The 23749-nt window shown below is 29.9% G+C and overlaps 1 protein-coding gene across 1 annotated transcript in view; it reads right to left on the bottom strand.

Annotated features, from left to right (window-relative positions):
• The window catches only part of LOC145266617 (uncharacterized), a 102140-nt gene extending 80169 nt beyond the window's left edge, over positions 1-21971 (bottom strand). Inside the window, exon 1 of the mRNA XM_080122524.1 lies at positions 21590-21971. The gene's annotated coding sequence lies outside the window, so the exon portion shown is untranslated. The remainder of the gene's footprint in view (positions 1-21589) is intronic.
• Between the last annotated feature and the right edge of the window lie 1778 nt (positions 21972-23749).

The following is a 23749-nucleotide window of genomic DNA, read 5'->3' as shown; positions in this document are numbered from 1 at the left end:
TGAAGGGGAAATGGGGACCAACTCCCCGGGGAGTAGGGGAGCTGGATAGTGACAATTGGTATGAAGGGTTGCCCCTACATTGACCAAGGTCTTTGCTGGACACTTGTTGGCCAGGCCCCGAAGGGCGAGGGCCAGGTAAGTATATATATATATATATATATATATATATATATATATATATATATATATATATATATATATATATATAGTAAGTTATAAAATGTATATGGCGATTAAGCTACACTGAATATTCCGCGTTTCATCCACTCTAGGATTCTTCAGGCTTATGCGCATATTGAAACTTAATCGCCATATACATTTTATAACTTACTAACTAGCTCTAGCTATGTATTGAGCACTTTTGAAGTAAATACTTAAAGTTTACGCAGAAATCTATACTTTCGTATATTAATTTTATATGAGTAAATTAAGTAGTTATATATATATATATATATATATATATATATATATATATATACATATATATATATATATATATATATATATATATATATATATATACATATGTGCGCGCGCGCGCGCGCGTGTGTGTGCGTGCGCGCGCGCGTGCGCCAATGTTTATTTATTTTGATTGAATCAGCTTATATATTTTTTCTGTAATTTTTATTACGCTGCTTGTAAAAGCAAATTCTTTTGTGTTGGCTGAGTACACGAAACTTGTTCTTAAACTAGCTAAAACAACCTCTATTTTTAATTTTTTAATTGATAAGTTGAAAAGCTAGGAAGACGGGAGTGGCACCATTAAAACAAGCAATTATTTTTCTACATTGTCGCCACCATTCCTTATTGTTTTCACTCAAAATGTTGAAGAGCTACGAAGCATCTCTGCTTCTGACGAACGTTCATGACAGGTGTTGCTTTCTTAGTCTCCCACCGTCCATATCTGCAACAGAGAGACGAACTTTCAGATCATGAATTCATAAGTTCAGTCGGCACAGCAATGCAACTTGCAATCCCCTCTGCTCCATTTGGGTGGAATATAAATAAGAGGAGACATTACTCGTATTTATATTACTGCACTTGCAAGTCGTAAAATACGCTTAAATATATTTTAATTCATGCAAATTTATAATTACACAGCCAATTCTCTATTCATATATATAATTTAATATACTGTTTTATTTTTAAATCCCCGAAACAGTGTTTCATGATAAACAACTGATGATCCCTTAAATTAACATTAGAACTATAGTGAATTCTAAAGAGCAAGTTGATACATTGATTGCAGGTGATTAAATGACTTACTGACTAGATAGTTTTCCAACGAATGATAAAAAATATAAAAAATTAAATTTTTTAAAAATATTTTTAAAGGTTTAAAAACTTCCAAGACTATATATATATATATATACTAACAAAAGTACCCGTCGTTGACTGGGTTCAAAAACAGCCTACAGAAAATGGACTGTGATTGATGAAAGTATGATAGGTTATGAAAAGAAGGGGGTTGTAAAGAGATAGGTTTTGATACTCAAAAATTTTACCCTAAGGAAAATATGACGAAAGTAAAGATAATTTTCGCGAAAATATATTTTTTTATATCAACTTTGTTTCCATTTGTAGCCAAGAGTGACCAACAAAATGATATTTCCTTACAAAAAGAAAATATTATATATATTATAATATAAATATACAAGAAATACATGTTACCATAGTCAATAAAAGTTACTTTTATGGTAGAAAAGTTAATTGGTTTGTATTTTTAAGTAGGTCGTAAAAAAAATTAACGCACCGGTTTAAAAAAAAAAATCAAAATGGCAGCGATTTTGAAATGGAGAGCCCCGTTTTCAATTTGAAGGAGGGCACCTCAGCATTCTGTGTTAACAATTTAAGAGAGTTCCGTCAACGTAAGGAATATTTATAAACATATTTTAATGTTTTCCGTTATTTTGTGCTTGAGGAATATTCGATTATGGCATGTGTAGTTTATATAAAAATTCATTTAAGTGGTTATCGCCTCAAATTTCGTATTAATTTCGGTTCGCTAAAATTATTTCAAGTAAAGAGCATTAAAAACTATTTCAAAACAAAAAAAAAATGAACTGAACTTTTATTGACTATAGTAACATTTATTTCTTGTATATTTATTTTTTCGGGTAGTCGTTTGTTGACTTTTCTGCTAAACACTCTTACTAAATAATATCGACGAAATATCGAAAAACAATGAAACAAAAACAGTTCTGAAAAATAATGAAGCTTTACTTACTTTAGTAAAATAATCCGAAACAGCAAAATGGATATTAAAAAAGTAAACACCTAATTACTTTAGTTTTTTTAAAGCAAAGAATCGATATAAATATGAATAAGAAGAAAATGGCGTCCTTTTCAAACAGAACAGCTTCGTTTCAGTTTTACAGTATTGAACGGTCGGATTCAGCGTTGTACTATTGTAATGTACCTATTTACTATGCTTCCCCACGGGACAGAGTTAGACACCAGGGTCGTTTTTTAACGTGGAGAAAAGGTACAAAAATAAAAAATTGTCTCAGTCGTGAAGGACTGATCCTCCACCGAAAGAAAACAAGAAATGGAAGTGCAGCATGTGAAGAACAGATACTACACTTTGATCTTGACCAATAAATATGAGTAAGAAGAAAATGACGCCCTTTTCAAGCAGAACAGATTCGTTTCAGTTTTACAGTATTGAACGGTGTAGTATTGCGCCGTCGGATTCAGGGTGGTACTATTGTAATGTAAAGAACACACAGAAAGGTTGTAATCAACTGAATTACTTCTAGTACACTGACAAAAGAAGATAAACAGATATATAAATAAAAAGGTTATGTAAATGTTTTTAAAAAGACACGTAATCACGTGAGCAGGATTTTCCCCTTCTTTTGACACCATAACAAGTAACGTTCTTATGTTTTATTATTTATCTATTTATTTATTTTCGAAAGAGTGCCATATGCAAGTGGAGAAGGAAAAAAGACAGAGTTAAGCAAAATTTGTGTCGAGAATTGTCTAAAGTTACGATTTTTGAGGGGCTTACACTTTAATAAGAACGTGAATTTATGAGGTGAATTTATTCGACGCAATATGATTCAACTCCAAAAAAATAAATAAAAGCTAACGTGAATTAAGATTAAAGTTAAGGTGTTATTGTGGAACCTTACCCCTTTTAAAAAACCTTGTTAAACTTTGTGACATATTTACATATAATGGAGGTCAGGCGCGAACGAACACCTCATAATTTTATTATACCATATTTCTTCAAACTGAAACATAATTATCAAAGTATACTTACGCAAATAGATATGAAAAGTCTTTGTTAAAGTTTGTGCCATATTTCCATGAAATACAGGCGCGAACGCAGACCCCACAATTTTATCATACCATCCCTATTTAAGTTGAAACATACTTATCAAAGTATTATTATGTACATCTATATAAAAAAACTTGTAAACGTTTCTTTCTTTCATTTTTTATTTCCATACTTTGGGGGTCAGGCGCGAACACAGACCTTACAATTTTTATGAATCACTGTTCTGCCAGATCAAACATACCCATTCTTGATCCTCGATACATCTATCATATTTTATCATTATATGTAATCAGTTTTTTAAAATAGTCAACCACACAGGAGCCTATTCGTGACCACACACACACACACACACACACACACACACACACACACACACACACACACACACACACACACACACACAGACGTTCAGCTTTATATTATATATATATATATATATATATATATATATATATATATATATATATATATATAATCCGATCCCGCATTTTGCTAATTCCTACCCTCTGATGAGAAGGAAAGTATTTCTTCGAAAGTCCGTGGATTAAGGACTATCCACTTATCTAGTGTTTCTATTTCAGATTAAATATGTTTTTAACTCTTTTTCAAATTGTTTTTTTAACATGTTTTATTAACTGTTTGCTCTTATATATATATATATATATATATATATATATATATATATATATATATATATATATATATATATATATATATATATATATATATATATATACGACTCATCAGAGTGACTGAATCGAAACACGTGTCGATTGATAACTATATTTGAAAAATAATACATATGCTGCTCCCCATTTGGGGGTACCAAAATTGGTTAAAGGGAAAATTATTCTCAACTCACATTTAGGTAAAAATGCACTTTCGTATAGATAATTGAATTTACTCAAAAAGTATCGCAAAACGAAAACACATAACATATCTCTCTCTCTCTCTCTCTCTCTCTCTCTCTCTCTCTCTCTCTCTCTCTCTCTCTCATATCTATATATATAAAAATGTAAATGTTGGTTCGTTCGGAATTAATTGTCTAAAAAAACACTGGACGGATGGCTTCCACGTTTTGGTATAATATGTTTACTATATCCATATGTGTTTTTATATATTTCTTTTTAATTATAACATTATACTTAATTTTTCTATGATAAATAGGTGGATTTCTTTGTACCGAGAGGCCATTTTATTTAGGAACAATTATTTATTACCGCTTCCTGTCACGTGACCAGTGTTACAATTTAGCGGTTTTCCTGCTATATCTGGAGATTTCGTTTACAATCTAGCGGGAAATTCTAGAAAATCTGGAGGTATTTGGCACCCACACACCCGCATTAGATTATTAAAAAATAAAGAAAAGCGCTTGAAAATATTCAATGTAAGTAAAAAAAAAGTAGCATTTATTGACTTTGGTAACAATTATTTATTGATTATTTGTTTTGTTTTTCACCTTTTTTTCGACTAACCATTCTGAAAACTCACTATAAAATCGATTTTTCCAAGTACATTTTAGGTGAGAGGGGGATTCCAACCTCCGAAGTTTGGGTTTGTATTACTGTACACATAGATTCGAAAAAGTTGTCAAAAAACAAATATATAACAAATAAATGTTATCAAAGGCAAGATAAGTTACTTTTCTGCCAAACTGGATATATTTTTCGTGTTTTTATTCAATGTAACATATTTATTCAGCTCGAAAAACATACAGTGTTTACCGATGTATTCGAAAATTCAAGATGGCGTCTCACACCCTCTTTTACACCGTAAGTTTGGAAAAAGGTGTTATAAATAAAAAACTATACAAAATACTATTAAAAACCCGCCGAATATATGTCAACCTATGTCACAGTAACATGTATTGAGCGAGTTTTTAACAGTATTTTATCCGTTTTTTTTATTTGTAAAATCTTTTCCCAAACTTACCGTGTTAAAGAGGGAATTAGACTCCATCTTGAATGTTTCAATACATCGGTAAAAGCGATTTTCTAGACATTTCTTTCTCCTGATCTCGCGGTTTTTTTTTAAATCTCAGTTGACAATATTGCATCACTAAAAAAACATCACAGGCTTAATGTAAACAGAATGTGTTTACAATTTCGGTAAATTTTCAATTGATAATGTAACCATGTGATTGAACTTTAATTTAAATTAACCACACGTGGTCGCAAAATGAATGCCGACGCTCAAAGTGTATACACATTTTGACTCCTCCCTTTACTTAAAAATTCACCAAAAATCAGGAAATTAACGAATTTTAATGAAAATTGCAGTAATTTTCAAATAATGATCGCAGAATATAATGAAAAAATTATTTTTACCTAACTCTTAGTGAAAATGTTTTATTTTGTTTAAACAAAAAATACCTTTACTAAAGTTATGGTTTTCAGTAGTAAATAAAAAACGCAAGAATTTATTTTTGCTTTTTTTAAAGCGTCCTAATTTGTAACAATAAAAAATAATTTTTACAGTAACATTACGAAAAAAGCCCCTAAAGTCCGTATTAATGCATTCGATATAACTCGAAGAAAAATGAATTATCGGAGACTAATCAGAAAATTAAAGATTCAATTAGATTCCTATTTCAGTCACCTAAATTATTTAGGGTGAAATGAGTTTAGGAATTTATAGCCAAACCTAAATATTTTTTTTGGTAAATATCCAGATACGCTACTACAGAACACCGACCACTCTAATTTGTCGCGCCCCAAATGTACAAAGTAAAATCTTTGGAAAATGTTAAATGGTGTTCTAATTGGTAAATGTCGGTGCGTTACTTACGGAAAATTTGAAAATTCGATGTTCCAGGTAAAAAAAACTCAGATAAATCCCCCCCCCTACTCCAACTTGGTGTGCTTTCCTTTTCTTATTTTATTTCTTTTTCAGCTAATTTTAAATTTTCCACCCAAAAAGCGCTATAATGTATTTTTGAAAATTAGAAAATTCTATGTCCTGGAAAAAAAAATCCCCTTCCCCCAACGTAGTTTGCTTGGTGAAGCCGTCGTTTATGCTACAGCGTGCATGCGCGTAGCATAAACGGAAGCTGCAAAATGGTGGAAAGAAGTTCGTGGGTTCAGGGGTAAATACCATGCAAATGGTAAATTTGCCCCAAGTTTGACTATCAGATTCGTTGTCAGCGACCTCAATTACCTATACAAAAACAAATTAGAGTGGTCGGTGTTCTGTAGTAGCGTATCTGGATATTTACCTTCTTTTTTTTTTCTTGCTTAAAAAAATAGCATTAATACAGTAAGTTAGGTAAACTGACTTTTTCGTTTAAAAATGGAATTATTTCCCTTTCGTTATTAACTTTTTTTAAAATTTTTTTTTAATAAATATTTTGTGTTCGTTTGGGGGGGGGGGTCACAATTAAAAAATTAAGAAAGATTAAAATGAAGCGAAATTTAAGTTTCCGTTCCATTTTTACAACAACCGTAAAACAGTGCATACTCAGCAAGTTTTATCGTAATTTATAAGCATATTGAAACACTAAATCAACATTTTATTTATTTTTTTTGCATAATTAATGATGGAAGTATTTTTCTGTTTACTTTCTTAACATCTGTTAAAAAAATAAATAATTTGTACATTCTCTTGAAAAAAGAATCAAACTTTTCTCTACTTTCACATGTGTTCCATTTTAACAAACTGAGCCACAGCAACGCTTGGCCGGGTACAGCTAGTATATATATATATATATATATATATATATATATATATATATATATATATATATATATATATATATATAGATATATATATATACTGTTTATTTTTATCGTTTATAAACTTAGATTTCTTATATATACATACATACATACATACATACATACACACACATTATGTATATATATATATATATATATATATATATATATTGATTTAAAGGTTATGAGGGGTTTTTGAAGTATGAAAAACGATGTTATTTTTTATATTTAATATTTTTATCGTTATTTTTTATATTTCAAGCGGACCTCTTCTCTTGGTCACAAAAAAGTATCGAAATGAAAAAGAAAAAGAAAACCGTTGAAAGAACTGGAGATTTGTAGCGTGGACAGCGTTCATTCCTAGCAATCATGTTCGAAAAAGTTCATGTGAATCATTTTAGCCGCTTGTGGAAGAAGATTGTGTGTGTGTGTTTTTTTTTAATATTTGTAATGTTGCAACGTAAAAGCGTTTGACGGCAAAAATGAGACGCAATTGATTTCAATATGTATAATGGAATAAAATGAAATTGTTAAACGGTAAAAATAATGTAATTATTAGTTATGAATAATAATAATAATAATAATAATAATAATAATAATAATAATAATAATAATAATAATAATAAAACTACTGTAGAGGCAATGCCGACTTTTTTAATGGCGAGTAAGAGATAAAACTAATAATAATAATAATAATAATAATAATAATAATAATAATAATAATAAAACTACTGAAGAGGGCAGAGTTAGAAACAATGTCGGCTTTTTTAATTGTGAGTAAATTTCGTCTCTCCCTCAATAAAGATGGGACGAACATAGATGAATAAATAAATAAATAAATAAATAAATAAATAATAATAATAATAATAATAATAATAATAATAATAATAATAATAATAATAATAATAATAATACAACCAATAAAATTAATATTAGTTAATAATTAAATGAGAATACAAATAGTCGAAGTACAAATATATATATATATATATATATATATATATATATATATATATATATATATATATAAAAGTGAAAGTGTGTTTGCGTGTCTGTGTACATTTCCATACGCAATAATTCTGTCAATTTTAAGTTTACAGACTCGAAATTTGATATACAGAGTACTGAGATTTGGTAAAATCGATGTGATTGGATTGTGACCAGAAATTTGGCGATTAAGGGGTCAAAGTTCAACGATTTGACTTTTGAGAACTCAACCAAACTCCTCCGATAATATTTGGTCTAAACACTTGAAATTTTAGATATAGGTTCCTTGAACATGTATCTAACTTAATAACTTGATTTGAGCCCAAAACAATAAATTTTAAGGGGTCATAATAGGCGTCAAAATTTAAAAAATTGACCACTTTTTTTTTTTGCTCAACATACACCTCCAAATATCCGGGAAACGCCGGGCTGAAATGCTAGTATATATATATATATATATATATATATATATATATATATATATATATATATATGTGTGTGTGTGTGTGTGTGTGTGTGTGTGTGTGTGTGTGTGTGACAAAACAGCTATATTCCAAATTCCAATGTTTCATGCATCTAATTTATTAACTTAAAAAAAAAAATAGGTGAAGGAATTAATGTTTTTAGCCAATTTTTCGATATTTATCGTCCGAAGGGTTGACATCCAAAAGATTCCAATCTCGTGAAAATCCGTCGCCTCTGTCGAAAGTTCTAGGCAGACATACATACATACATACATACATACGTACATTTACATAAATGATGATTGCAACGTCTTGTCAGACGAGTGCCACTCCTTCAGACACTGAAAGTTCATGAGCCCGAAAATGACATTTAGTCCTGCCGGTGAATTCACATGCTCAAGCAGACATGACACTGAAACGCTCATTGGTATACATGCATATATATACACGCACGCACACATACATATTTACACATACATACACATACACACATACATATCACACACATAAATACATACATACATACATACATACACACATACATACATACATACATACACAATACATAATACGCACACATACATATACATACATACACACGTGCAAACATACATAAGACGGTCATTGGCATACATACATATAAATATATACACGCATACATACATATCTATAAATATATGCTCATATATACCCATATACATACACAATGCATAATACACATACATATACATACCCACATGCATACATACACATATACATACATGTACATCCACATATACACACATATACAAATACATACACACATGTACTTACACATACACATACATATACGTATACATATGCACATATATATACATACATTTACGTACATATACATACACATACATATATATGCATTCATACACATACACACATATGCACATATACACATACACAGATACATGCACATATACACATACATATACATACATACACATACACACATGCATACATACACATATATGTGCATACATACACATAAACACATATATGCATATATACACATACATACATACAAACATATATAAATATATATACATACACACACAAACATATATACACACATACGCATATACATACATATACACATAGATATAAATACATATACACACATGTACATATATAAATATACATACATATATACATAGATACATATAATGATGGCAGATCAATTGTTACATGCATCTAGCATTTCAGGCCTACACACGTCACAGCTTTTTTTTATCGCCACAGGACTTTTTTTTATAGACAAATTCCTGAGGGAGGATCTATACCAAGAATATGTCATAGAGCTTTAGCTTTGTACGACAGCTAAATCTCTCTGTTGGTTCAAAATGTTGACATCCAGCAACAAGCAAGAGCAAGATAGCCAGCAACAAGTTAAAATGCAGATCAGCTTAATGCGGGTACTGGTCTCCCGCGTTATGTTTTTTTTTAATCAGAGATTTGCTTCTCCTAGGGGGGTTGCTTTCACCACGGCTTACGGGAGCCTTCTCCACACCACACACACATGCAAACATACACACATAGAAGCACACATAGAAGCATATTCATACACATGCATAAGTCCTACCTAACTAATATTCCTGGTGAACCAAGTGCAAAAGAGATTCAGACAATTGCACTTAAGGGAACAGCGAGGATACTAAAAAGAGCTCTCGGTTGGTTTCAATAAAAAAGCGGGGCAATGTTGGCAGCTGGTTTGGCTGCCCCATACCCGGCATTACAATCTTCAAAGGAAGAAAAATAAAAAAAAAAACACATAATACACATGAAGGAACATTCCAAAAGTCTTAAATACTCAATGATCAGGACGACGATGATGGTGATGGGCACGATTAAATGAGATTGATAAAAAAAAAAAAAATGGCACGGATTTACATCTTGTTCTTATTTTTACAAAAACGTTTGTCTATAAGACTAACACTTCTGCAGTAGAAAATGATGATGATGTGGACAATTTCACATATTATTTCACAAATAAAATCGACCGCCGAATCAAACGTAAACACAATCCAACCGTCATGTATTAAAGACGCTTACACTTTTTTTTACATACATACATACATACATACATACATACATACATACATTTTAACAGACAGGTGAGATTTATATTATAGATTAATATAGTGATTTCGAGTCTTTCGTCAAGCTCCGTTATTTTCCGGAGTTATTTCTATTTTATTTTTATTCATGTGAGTATGTGCCTTGGTGAAAACCTTCTATTAATCGACGATCTCGTTAAACTTGCCTTTAACTGTCCTGTAGATACCCTCATGCTTTCGACTTCAAGAAATTTCTGCACAAACTTACATTTATAAATAATCAAATATACTTTTTTTTTTATAAAGAATAAAATAATAAACCTAAACCTAACACAAGTTACTGTCAATCACTTAATTATGATACCAATCAGTGAATCTATTATGCCCTTAACTCATCAGAAGAAATTCTACAGATATTCTACATGATTAATACTTGCGTAAAAAGTTTATAGTAAACACAAACCTCTTTCTATATATATTTATACGTACATATATATATATATATATATATATATATATATATATATATATATATATATATATATATATGTTTCAAAAATGTTACCTACCAAACTCCTCTGTCAGTTTTTGGTCTACGGACATGAAATTTTATATATAAGGTAAAAGTGGGAACATTTAAAAAATGGGATTTGCCAGGTGACGATCGAACGACGGCATTACGAATATGCATGCGTAACGTAATAGCTATTGGTTCATGTTTTAATTTTCAGCTCAGGCAAAAGGAAAAAGTAAATCGTAAACTAAATATTTTGGTTTCGATTCTTGGTGGTGGCACACGAGTCATTTTTTTTTTTAACTTTTGAAATCATTACTATGATCGCAATATATACATGTAATAATAATAAATACGAAATTGAAATGAATGGCTCTCGTCTTCAGGAGGCCTCAAGTTTTGACAAGCTTCTTGGCTTGACCATTACTCCTGATCTTAAATGGAACATGTACATCAAATCTGTTGCCAAGGCCGCTGGAAAAATGGTGGGATCTTTCTATCGATCCTGTAGATATCTCACTGCTGATGCTATTCTCTATCTATATAAGAGCCAGGTACGTCCAAGGATGGAATACTGTTGCCACATCTGGGCAGGAGCTGCTAGAAAGGACTTGTCCTGCCTTGATAGAGTTCAAAATAGACTTCGTAGCCTCGTAGGAGATGTCCTTTTCTCTTCCTTGCAACCTCTATCTCACAGAAGAGATGTTGCGAGTTTGTCTCTGATGTATCGTCATTTTCATGGAAAGTGTTCGACTGAGCTTCAATCTATGGTCCCCACTCGCCAAACTTTCACAAGAAACACTCTCAATAATTCCCCCCACTCTTTATCTGTGCCTAAACCTAGACGTAGATTCCATGAACAGAGCTTCTTTCTTAGAACTGCACGCCTGAGGAATTGTCTTCCGTTTTCCTGCTTTCCGGCTGACTACAATATGACTAACGTAAATAAGTTCTTGATGAGCCGTTCCATATAAGTTATCAAATTTACCAAATTTTCATTACTAATGATTACTATATTGTCCAATTTCTACTGTACACTGCCTTATCCTTGAGTGGCCTCTTGGCCTTGATAATGTGGTGATGCCTATGTAAAAAAAAATCTGCTTTAATCAAAATATCATATTTAAGCACAATTTACTACCGGACAACACACACACACACACACACACACACACACACACACACACACACACACACACACACACACACACACACACACACATATATATATATATATATATATATATGAGTGTGTGTGTATGTATATAACCGGAAAAGATATATATATATATATATATATATATATATATATATTACCGGACAATATATATATATATATATATATATATATATATATATATATATATATATATATATATATATATATATATATATATATATATATTATTATTATTATTATTATTATTATTATTTATTCGAAGGAAAACGGTTACATTTGGTCTCTACAAACAGCCATCTGTTACAGTCAATGCGACTTTGTCAGGCGATAGCGTCAAATGCTTCAGGGTCAGTGTATATGGTTATCCGGATAAAGTATTTATACACAAGAGAAAAATCTAGGTTTATATAATAGTGCTTAATAGTTAATAGAGGTATTTATGTTAATATATTTTTTTACTCATACAGACATGTAAAAACATTGCTACGCTGGCATGACAATGTTTCGATGTGTAGTTATTAGTAACTAAAACCTCATCGAGTAAGGAGTGTGTTCTTTCTTTTCGGTATTCATATTTCTTAATATCTAAAGATCGTAACATTGCTAGGTTATTGTAGCGAAATTTGTACACGTCAGTGTGATTATTCATATATATTGTATATTTGTGTGTGTGTTCTTTTTATTTCGTGCCTTTTATTTTTGCATGTGTGTGTTCTTTTTATTTTGTCCCGTATATTTTTGCATATGTGTGTGTTCTATTTATTTCTCCATATTTTTGCATGTGTGTGTGCTTTTTATTTCGTCCCTTTTTGTTTTTGCATGTGTGTGTGTTCTTTTTATTTCGTCCCTTTTATTTTTACATGTGTGTGTGTTCTTTTTATTTCGTGCCTTTTTATTTTTATATGTGTGTGTGTTCTTTTTATTTCGTGCCTTTTATTTTTCATGTGTGTGTGTTTTTATTTCGTCCCTTTTATTTTTGCATGTGTGTGTTCTTTTTATTTGTCCCTTTTATTTTTACATGTGTGTGTGTTCTTTTTATTTCGTGCCTTTTTAGTTTTACATGTGTGTGTTCTTTTTATTTGGTGCCTTTTTATTTTTACATGTGTGTGCGTTCTTTTTATTTAATCCCTTTTATTTTTGCATGTGTGTGTTCTTTTTATTTCGTCCCTTTTATTTTTGCATGTGTGTGTGTTCTTTTTATGTCGTGCCTTTTTATTTTTGCATGTGTATGTTTTCTTTTTATTTCTTCTCTTTTATTTTTGCATGTGTATGTGTTCTTTTTATTTTGTGCCTTTTTATTTTTGCATGTGTGTGTGTTCTTTTTATTTCGTCCCTTTTATTTTTGCATGTGTGTGTTCTTTTTATTTCGTCCTTTTTAGTTTTGCATGTGTGCGTTCTTTTTATTTCGTCCCTTTTATTATTGCATGTGTGTGTGTGCTTTTTATTTCGTGCCTTTTAAGTTTTACATGTTTTTTGTGTTCTTTTTATTTCATCCCTTTTATTTTTGCCTGTGTTTGTGTTCTTTTTATTTCGTGCTTTTTATTTTTGCATGTGTGTGTTCTTTTTATTTCGTCCCTTTAATTTTTACATGTGTGTGTGTTCTTTTTATTTCGTGCCTTTTGAGTTTTACATGTTTTTTGTGTTCTTTTTATTTCATCCCTTTTATTTTTGCATGTGTGTGTTCTTTTTATCTCGTCCCTTTTATTTTTGCATGTGTGTGTGTTCTTTTTTATTTTGTGCCTTTTTATTTTTATATGTCTTTTGTGTTATTTTTGTTTCGTGCCTTTTTATTTTCACATGTTCTTTGTGTTCTTTTTATTTGTCCCTTTTATTTTTTCATGTGTGTGTGTTCTTTTTATCTCGTCCCTTTTATTTTTGCATGTGTGTGTGTTCTTTTTCTTTGCTCCTTTTATTTTTGTACGTATGTGTGTTCTTTTTATTCAGAATTTTTATTTTTGCACGTGTGTGTGTTCTTTTTATTGATCCTTTCAATTTTTGCATGTACCTGTGTTCTTTTAACTTTGTCCCTTTTATTTTTACATGTTTTTTGTGTTCTTTTATTTGTCCTTTTATTTTTGCATGTGTCTGTGTTCTTTATATTTGTCCCTTTTATTTTTGCACGTGTGTCTGTGTGTTCTTTTTATTTGCCCCTTTCATTTTGGCATGTGTGTGTGTTCTTTATATTTGTCCCTTTTATTTTTGTACGTGTGCGTGTTCTTTTTATTTCGTGCCTTTTTATTTTTACATGTGTGTGTGTTCTTTTTATTTCGTCCCTTTTATTTTTGCATGTGTTTGTGTTCTTTTTATTTCGTGCTTTTTATTTTTACATGTGTGTGTGTTTTTTTTATTTCGTCCCTTTAATTTTTACATGTGTGTGTGTTCTTTTTATTTCGTACCTTTTGATTTTTACATGTTTTTTGTGTTCTATTTATTTCATCCCTTTTATTTTCGCATGTGTGTGTTCTTTTTATCTCGTTCCTTTTATTTTTGCATGCGTGTGTGTTCTTTTTATTTCGTGCCTTTTTATTTTTACATGTTTTTTGTGTTCTTTTTGTTTCGTGCCTTTTTATTTTTACATGTTCTTTGTGTTCTTTTTATTTCGTGCCTTTTTTACATGTTTTTTGTGTTCTTTTTATTTCGTCCCTTTTATTTTTGCATGTGTGTGTTCTTTTTATTTGCTCGTTTTATTTTTGTACGTATGTGTGTTCTTTTTATTCAGAACTTTTATTTTTGCATGTGTGTGTGTTCTTTTTATTGATCCTTTTTATTTTTGCTTGCAACTGTGTTCTTTTAACTTGGCCCTTTTATTTTTGCATGTGTGTGGGTTCTTTTTATTTGTCCCTTTTATTTTTGCACGTGTGTGTTTGTGTTCTTTTTATTTGCCCCCTTTCATTTTTGCATGTGTGTGTGTTCTTTATATTTGTCCCTTTTATTTTTGTACGTGTGTGTGTTCTTTTTATTTCGTGCCTTTTTATTTTTACATGTGTGTGTGTTCTTTTTATTTCGTCCCTTTTATTTTTGCATTTGTGTGTGTTCTTTTAATTTTGTCCCTTTTATTTTTGCATGTGTGTGTGTGTGTTCTTTTTATTTCATCCCTTTTATTTTTGCATGTGTGTGTGTTCTTTTTTTCGTGTTTTACATGTGCGTGTGTGTTCTTTTTATTTCGTACCTTGTTATTTTTACATGTGTGTGTGTTCTTTTTATTTTGTCCCTTTTATTTTTGCATGTGTGTGTGTTCTTTTTATTTCGTCCCCTTAATTTTTGCATGTGTGTGCGTTCTTTTTATTTCGTCCCTTTTATTTTTACATGTGTGTGTTCTTTTTATTTCGTGCCTTTTTATTTTTACTTGTGTTCGTATGCTTTTTATTTCGTGCCTTTTATTTTTGCATGTATGTATGTTCTTTTTATTTCGTCCCCTTAGTTTTTGCATGTGTGTGTGTGTTCTTTTTATTTCGTCCCTTTTATTTTCACATGTGTGTGTTCTTTTTATTTCGTGCCTTCTTATTTTTACATGTGTGTGTGTTCTTTTTATTTATCCCTTTTATTTTTTCACATTTTTTGTTCTTTTTATTCGTCCCTTTTATTTTTGCATGTGTGTGTGTGTTCTTTTTATTTCGTGCCTTTTATTTTTTCATGTTTTTGCGTGTACTTTTTTCGTCCCTTTTATTTTTACATGTGTGTGTGTGTTCTTTTTATTTCGTGCCTTTTATTTTCGCATGTGTATGTGTTATTTTTGTTTCGTGCATTTTATTTTTGCATATGTGTGTGTTCTTTTTATTTGTCCTTTTTATTTTTGCATGCGTGTGTGTTTTTTATTCATCCCTTTTATTTTTGAATGTGTGTGTGTTCGTTTTATTTGTCCCTTTTATTTTTGCACGTATGTGTGTTCTTTTTTTATTTGTCCCTTTATTGTTTGCACGTTTGTGTGTTCTTTTTATGTGTCCCTTTTATTTTTGCACGTATGTGTGTTCTTTTTATTTCGTCCCTTTTATTTTTTCATGTGTGTGTGTTCTTTTTTTTTGTCCCTTTTATTTTTGCATGTGGGTGTGTTCTTTTTATTTGTGCCTTTTATTTTTTCATTATTGTTTTTCGTTTCATTTGTCCCTTTTAATTTTGCATGCCTGTGTGTTCTTTTTATTTGTCTCTTTTATTTTTGCACATGTGCGTGTTTTATTATTCCTCCTTTTTTGCATGTGGGTGTGTGCTTTTTATTTTTCCCTTTTTATTTTTGCATGTGTGTGTGTTCTTTTTCTTTGCCCTTTTTATTTATGCATATGCGTGTGTTCTTTTTATTTGTTCCTCTTATGTTTGCATGTGTGTGTGTGTGTGTGCTTGTTATTCATCCCTTTTATTTTTGCGTGTGTGTGTTCTTTTTATTTCGCCCCCTTTATTTTTGCATGTGTGTATGTGTTCTTTTCATTTGTCCCGTTTATTTTTGCACGATTGTGTGTTCTTTTTATTTGTCTCTTTTAGTTTTGCATGTGTGTGTGTTCTTTTTATTTGTCCCTTTTATATTTGCATATTTCTGTGTTCTTTTTATTTCGTGCTTTTTATTTTTGCATGTGTGTGTGTTCTTTTTATTTGTCCCTTTTATTTTTGCACGTATGTGTGTTCTTTTTATTTGTCCCTTTTAGTTTTGCATGTGTGTGTGTTCTTTTTATTTCGTGCCTTTTATTTTTGCATGTGTGTGTTTGTGATTTTTATTTCGTGCCTTTTATTTTTGCATGTGTGTGTCTTCTTTTTATTTCGTCCCTTTTATCTTTGCAGCTATTTTTTTACGATACCTCTACGGAGACAAAGAATTGTGTTTAGGCGTAAGTGTTTATATTGTCGTCGTCGTCATAGCGGAACAAGTGTAAGATATTAATGAAAAAGTTATATTCGCATTTATTATAATTTAATAAATTAACGTAAATTGTGATTGTGGACTGACTCCTTAAACTACTATTATATGCATTTTGTGTTCACATAGTTTTAACTGTTGAAAATCTTCCAAGAAGGATAGATTTTTTTTTAATATTTCGACCCTTTCACCTGGCATTTGCCCAAAATGTTATATCACATCGGTTCATGATCTGAAACTCTACATTTTTGTTTGCCGAAATAGACAAATAATTTACTAGGTCTGTATTACTATACAAAGAAGTACGAAAAAGTTCAAAAAGCAAATATATAACAAATAAATGTTACCAAAAGGCAAGATAATGTTTTAGTGGCTTTATTTAATGTAAAATATTTATTCGGATCGAAATTTATTCGGAGCGTAATATTGAACGCTGCCGGAGAACAAGAAAATATGGCTGCGTCTGCGATGTCTTTGAAGACTCGATAATCACTTCAAAATAAGAAATAAAACAATTATTAATCGAAACCCACCTAATAAATATCACGGTAACATTTATTTGTTATATATTTTTTTTTTTTTTGACAACTTTTCCGTACCTCTGTAGATTGTAATACAAACCCAATTTACCTTTAAAACGTAAATAAGATGTAAATTTTCTTGGCCATTTTGTTTTCAAAAATGTATCGACTGCTCATCTTTTAACGCGTTCGCTTTTTTTTTCGCCTTGAAATTCGTTAAATTCCGTTTAAAATTAATGTTAAATTTGATCTGATTTTGTTCAAAAAGTTTATCTGGCGTGTGTTAACATATTATGTTTATACTAAACATAGAATCAACAGGAACAATATGGCCGCTGACAATTAAAACATTGATTGAAAACGAAAAATTAAATGTAATTTTATTGCTGTACAAGGAATATAATTTAAGACCGACGATTAATTAAAGACCAATATTTGATTTAAGAGCAACAATTAATTAAATATAAATAATTAATTTTAAACCAACAATTAATTTTAGACCAACAATTAATGTTAAATCAACAATTAATTAAATTAAAGATGAATAATTAATTTAAGGCGGATAATTAAGTTAATACCAATAATTAATTTAAGATAAATAATTAATTTTGGAACATCAATATATTTTAGACAAAATATCCATTTTAGACAAATAATTAATTTAAGACAAAATATTAATTTTAGACGAATAACTAATGTTGGACCAACAATTAATTTTAGACCAACAATTAATTTTAGACAAAATATTAATTTTAGACGAATAATTAATTTTGGACCAGCAATTAATTTTAGACAAAATATTAATTTTAGACGAATAACTAATGTTGGACCAACAATTAATTTTAGACCAACAATTAATTTTAGACAAAATATTAATTTTAGACGAATAACTAATTTTAGACCAAACAATTAATTTGATCTAAAAGAACAACGGAATCAGGTAGATAGTCTAATGGTCCCTATACTAAAATTGCATTGTGTGTGTGTGTGTGTGTGTGTGTGTGTGCATGTGTGTGCGTGCACCCTTCATGAATACAACAATAACGAGAGAACCGACTTTTTAGAACCAAATTAAGACAGTCGATCTGAGACAAAGCGACATGATTTTTTCGTCTATATAATGAAAAGATGATAGAACTTACTTAGCTTAATGCGTTAATGCCTTACTGCAGTTTCTGGGCAAGTCCAATCGTAAGAAATTATTCAAATACGTAAGGACGTTTTTTTCTTCTTGTAAAATTATTCTAAGCTAAACAAAATGTGTTGCAATTTCAAATAAGTCTAGCGGCGTGCATTAAGTTTGATTGTATCGAAAAAGAAATTATTATTATTATTATTATTATTATTATTAAAAAAGGACACAAGACTCTCAAATAGGAAAAAAGATAACATTCACACCTTTAATTTACGTGTGATTTTTTCATATTTTTTTTTTACTTTTCAATTAGTAAATAAAACGTTTTTTACAGTAAATAATACACAAACACACACACACACACACACACACACACACACACACACACACACACACACACACACACACACACATATATATATGAGTGTGTGTGTGTATGTGTGTATATTAGTGGCCTGGAAAGGCCACAGGGGAGACAACCGAAGCAGCAAAACTAAAGTTGTCCAGGACACTATATGTGGGCAAATTCGGACATATTTTATTGGTTTGAAAACATAGACTCTTTTTTACTAAAAGTCATCAAATTTTAACCATAGAATAGTATTATAATCTTCGAAAAGCCTATATATTATATATATTATATATATATTATATATATATATAATCATTCATTCACATATGCTTTATATATTTATATATATATATATATATATATATATATATATATATATATATATATATATATATATATATATAGCTTTTCCTTAATACATCATTAAATAAATCTATCTTTACCAAGATATGGATTTGACATGTCTATGTATGGACTATTTGTATACACACATCACATTATGTATATATACATATTATTATGTATATATACATAATAATATGTATATATACATAATAATATGTATATATATACATAATATTATGTATATATACATAATATTATGTATACATACATAATATTATGTACACATACATAATATTATGTATGTATACATAATATTATGTATGTATACATAATATTATGTATGTATACATAATATTATTATACATAAATAATATTATTATACATAAATAATATTATGTATACTTACATAATTATATATACATAAATAATATAATGTTTACATATATAATATTATCATACATACATAATATTATGTACACATATATAATATTATGTATACATACATAATATTATGTATACATACAGAATATTATGTATACATACAGAATTTTATGTATCCATACATAATATTGTGTATACATACATACTACACACATAATATTATAAGCAAATATAATACTTTATGCATACACTTTTAGTATTTATTCCAACAATGTTCAGTAAGTGTGTAGCTGAAGAATATATTTATGGCAATTAAGAAACAGAGTATCGTCTTCATACCAGAAAGAAATATATGGCTACTTAAGAAAGATCTGTGTTTCATTCTCGAAAGAAAATAATCGGCATATATATATATATATATATATATATATATATATATATATATATATATATATATATATATATATATATATATATATATAACACTTTCGTTTTAGATATACTATATATAAGATATATAATAGTTTATAGTTTTCCATTTACTTATGGTAGGTAAGGAACGCAGTAACGTTTGTGTTCTACTCGAAGAATATATATATATATATATATATATATATATACATATATGTGGGTGTGTGTGTGTACACACACACACACATATATATATATGTTTATATATGTATGAATAAAAGATCAATACGAAAAATATATAAATCTTTATATCTTTTCTGTATTTATTTCCTATGTGTTTATGTGTAGCAATACAAAAAGTCTTTTGAAAAAACAAGAATGTTTCTTTCAAAAGCACATAATTTTAGACCGGTCCTTGCGTGTATATATATATATATATATATATATATATATATATATATATATATATATATATATATATATATATATATATATTTACCAGTGGTGAAAAAACCGGACTAGAGTGCTCAATGTGTAGTCAGAGCAGTAGGAAATTTATGACTGTGAGTCCAGAATGAGTTAGTTGGACTCACAGTAATAAATTTCATATATATATATATATATATATATATATATATATATATATATATATATATATATATATATACATATACATATATATATATATATATACACATATATGTATATATATACATACATGTATATATATACACATATATATATGTATGTATATATATGTATATATATAGATATGTATGTATATATTTATATATATATATATATATATATATATATATATAAAATGAATATGATTGTGGGTTTACATTTTGTGCAAATTATAAGCTCTGAAGCTTCAACATATCTTCTATTGAGCTTTAATCTTTTGAGCATTCTATAAAGAATATATGACTAGTAAAAGTATAACTTTTTGATATTCACTCAATATATATATATATATATATATATATATATATATATATATATTATATATATATGAGTATATTTATTATTTATTTATTTATATATTTTATAACGTCCGTGTGCCTGTGTGAAAAAAGGAAAACCAAAAATTGTGTATACGTTCATCGACGTTTCGTCTTTACTCCAAGATTTTCTACAGATGAAAAATTTTCAGTTTTCCTTTCTTCTTTATTTAATGATTTTGGATTTTTACATCCATAATAATGGTAATATATATATATATATATATATATATATATATATATATATATATATATATATATATATATATATATACAGAGAGAGAGAGAGAGAGAGAGAGAGAGAGAGAGAGAGAGAGAGAGAGAGAGAGGTGGAGAATGGGAGGGGGAAGAGAAAAGATGTCTTACTTGAAAATTTTATTTTATCTTTTCAACTTGTTTCTTGGAAACGGTAGCCTTCTCAAGTTTTTCAGACAGGGTCTTTTTTTTTTTTTGTCTGAAACTTGTGGTAAAAGCCAGACCTTTTTTAAAACTTTGTTGGCCCCGTGTGTAATAATCCTGTTATAACTTTGTTTTTCTCTCGGGGAGGTTCGTGGGCCCCCTTTTTTTGTTTGTAGGGGGGGATAGCCTTTCGTCTTTTGTTCTTCTTCCTTTTTTTTTTTCTCAGCTTTAGGCACTATTTGTTGGGCACATCGTTGCGTCTTTCCCCCCAGATTGGTTCGACGTGTCTAAAGACTACCTGCCCACTACACGGTAGTGTGTTTTGCTCTTTGGCTTTCTAAGAAGTGCCAACGCGTCATTCCTTGAGACATAAGTCTGCGAGAGTGTGTGTGCGCGCACACACGTGTGTAGGTATATGTGTGTGGAATTATATGTGCGTGTGTGTATGTTTTTGTGTGTGTGCGTGTGCACGCGTGTGTATTAAGTGGGGTGGGTGGGCAAAGGAGTGTACAGTAAAAAAAAAAAATAAAAGCTGGAGGGTCGGGGGAGGTTAGGGTTGGCTAGCCGACGGTAAAGAAGAAGAAATAAGGAAGGTGTAAGTACACCACTCTTGGAGGGGGGGGGGTCGGTCCGGGGAGGTGGGGGGAAGTCGTCTTTGAGAGGTTCGGGTCTGGGCTGCCTATGCCAATAAAATAGAGGGCACTGGGGATGGGAGGGAGTGGGGTGCATGAAAAAGTAGCAGAAGAAGAAGAAGAAGAAGAAGAAGAAGAAGAACAAGAAGAAGAAGAAGAACAACAACAGTAAAAAAAGAAGAAAAAAGAAAACGAGACAGGCTTAGTAAGTTTTTTTCTCTTTTACATCGCGTCGCGAAAAACTTTCTCAACCAATCAGAAGCGAGAAAAGTGAAGTAAATCTTAGATCAACAACAACAACAACAACAACAACAACAACTACAACTACAATACTTTCGAAAGCGAGATGAAAAACGAGACTTTGCGAGATTTGGTTCTGAAGAAACGTAACTTTCTGATCGAGAAGGAACAAAGAGAACACGAATCTCTCTCTTTCTCTCTCTCTGTCTCTCTCTGTATAATATATATATATATATATATATATATATATATATATATATATATATATATATATATATATATATGAGAAATATGGAAATAGTATTCCGACAAAATAGAGAAATAGAAAGGAACAAACCGTATTATGTGTTCATCAACGTTTCGTCTTTTTTTTCATCCAGAGGAAGTCTCGAAATAAAGAGGAAACGTTGATGAACACATAATACGGTTTGGCAAACCGTATTATGTGTTCATCAACGTTTCCGTCGGTTTGCTCCTTTTTATTTCTCTCTCTCTCTCTCTCTCTCTCTCTCTCTCTCTCTCTATATATATATATATATATATATATATATATATATATATATATATATATAAAATCCTTATATACCTATGTAATGCAGGTAAGAGAGAATCCCAGCACTGTACTCGATTATTAAGAAAATTTGAAAAATGGGTGCGAAGATCAGAACAACAGCGGTACCGTCGGTTTCAAATCAAAATAGAAGGGGCCAATATCTGGTCATCTTTGTCGGATTCTCTTCAGTCTCTGTTCATATTCGTCTCCCTGGAAATGGCGTCTGACATTTAGTAGCAAACTCTGCGGTATTTCAGTTCTTATTTATTTATTTATTTATTTATTTTTTTTTTACAATCTATTTCTATTTTGGATATTGAATTCCAACCGATAAGTTTTCCGACATGTGAGTGGTTGAATTAGAAAGATTTGTTTATTTATTTACATGTTAAATGTAAGTAGTTTGAATACCGACTGAATACCGACTCTGTTTGCCTGTCTGCCTCTCTGTTTGTCTGTCCGTCTGTCTCCCTCTCTTTCTTTATATATATATATATATATATATATATATATATATATATATATATATATATATATATATATATATATATATATATATATATATAGATATTTAAGCGAGAAAACTCACAGAATTTAACGAGAGTATTAAGAGCAAGATTTAAGAACCGGATTTCTTCTGTGGAAGACAAACTTTATTAAATCGCCTGACGAGGACTTTTGGTCTTGTCCGACCATCTGTCC

This window comes from Euprymna scolopes, chromosome 41 (genome assembly GCF_053919585.1).
Source record: "Euprymna scolopes isolate OS-2025 chromosome 41, ASM5391958v1, whole genome shotgun sequence".
NCBI lineage: Eukaryota > Metazoa > Mollusca > Cephalopoda > Sepiida > Sepiolidae > Euprymna > Euprymna scolopes.
This window is presented reverse-complemented; position numbering and strand designations above follow the sequence as displayed.